We start from the raw sequence: 1,873 nt of genomic DNA, 5'->3' as shown, positions 1-1,873 counted from the left end.
CATTGGCAAACGTTTCTGGCCCGAACGAGCACGCGCGCGTTACCGTCGTCGCGCTGACGAATGAATCGCCAAGATTCGAATGACGCGATTTGGAGAGAGGCAATTTTTTTTTTATATAAATTGATGTAGCCATCAATATTTTCTCCATTTGAAGAAAAGTTCTACGATTTATCATTTACGAAAAAAAAGCGTCAAATGTCAAATATTTTTAATAATTAATTATTGTATAAATCACTCGCGATCTCTTCCATTTATTTGGAAGTGAACCTGATTTATACGGAATAGATAATTTTATTCTTGTTTTTTTTATCGAATCTTATATACAGGGATCTCTTTTTCTCACATTTCTCTCTCTCTCTATAAATTCTTTTAAAGTAATTTTCCTCTTCTTCCACTTTATTATTATTGTAATTTCATTATTATTTATTTGCTTTTATTTTTTATTTTTTCTTGCGACCTTATTTTTTTCTATTATTTTTTTTTTGTATTTTCTCTGCGTCTTTATTTTTTTTGTATGATTCATCTTTTGTTTTATCTTCTTTATATCATTACTCTTCTTTGTTATATTCTTATCGCATGCCTGTACATTCTTATAGGGTTTGCCCTAGAATATTAATAAACACTGCATCTCTTTCTTTCTCTCTCTCTCTCTCTCTTTCTCCCAATATCTTCATTCATTCGAAGAATGCAAACGAGCGTTTTAAGCGGGGTTTCGCGTCGCGTGTGTAGGTACGTCGTTTAAAGCCGTGTTGGTGGATGCGTGCGGTGCAGCGCAGCGGCGACCGGCGTGGTGAACGAGGGCCGATATGACCGTGTTAGCGATTGGTCACGGGTGTGGGTGCGCCATATGTGCGACCGTTTCAAGCAGGCTACCTGTCTTTAGGGTCGTAACGCCGGATCGGCTTTTGACGAGCGATAATGATTTCGAGAATCGAGCACCCTCGTTATGCGAACAGAGGCGCGTCGGGATTCATAACGCACGCACGCAGCGAATAAGTGTCTGAAGCAGACGAAGTGTACAAATGTTGGCATATTTCTCTCTACCTGTTTATTAATATAAACGTTTTCTTCAAACGTTCAAATATATCGTAGGCATTTTTTGTCACATAAGGCAAACAGATAATTATTTATTTATTTATTTACTGTAAAAGAAATTTGGTCACAGAACTTGGAAATCTAGTCGATTCAACCAATTTGTCTATTGGAAAATAAACGAATTAAAATTCTTCTAGAAAATATCGAATAGATATACGTGATTAATTCTTTCCTAATAAATACCAGATTTTTTAAATAATATAATACTAAATTTATATATATATTTAATTAGGTCAGTATAACTTCCAAAAATATTAAACCAAAAATACTAAACAAATTTAAAGTTAAGTCTACCAAACATTCTAGCTATAAAATTTCGACTCACTGTTAAATTCACGATATTAAATTATATCCAATTTAAGTATTTTAAATTATTTTTTACCATTTCTATAGGTCCCTATTGCCCTTACTCAATATGTCGTTAAGTTAACTAAAACAGTGGAAATAAACAATTATTAAACTTGATTTTAGTTTATTATTTATTAAGTTCATACGTTAATATGCCATATGAGAGAACGTTGTGTTTATTATTTTTAAAACTAATCACAGAAAACTGGAATGACTTATATATAACACACAAGGAAATTAAAAATAACAAAATGTTATTTAACTCAAGAGATTGAGTAACCATTATTTCTTTGGTATCTAATCTATTTCTAACATATTTATAAAAATTTTTATTTTTATTTACGTCTAATATTAGTAATTGTTTAATCGTCAAATGTTTGTTCCGTCGAATATAACACGTCCAGAAGATCGAGGAAGCTCATTTTCGATC

Source organism: Trachymyrmex cornetzi, unplaced genomic scaffold, assembly GCF_001594075.2.
Source record: "Trachymyrmex cornetzi isolate Tcor2-1 unplaced genomic scaffold, Tcor1.1 scaffold57, whole genome shotgun sequence".
Taxonomy (NCBI): Eukaryota; Metazoa; Arthropoda; class Insecta; order Hymenoptera; family Formicidae; genus Trachymyrmex; species Trachymyrmex cornetzi.
The sequence above is the reverse complement of the archived record's forward strand: the minus strand, read 5'-3'. Positions refer to the sequence as shown.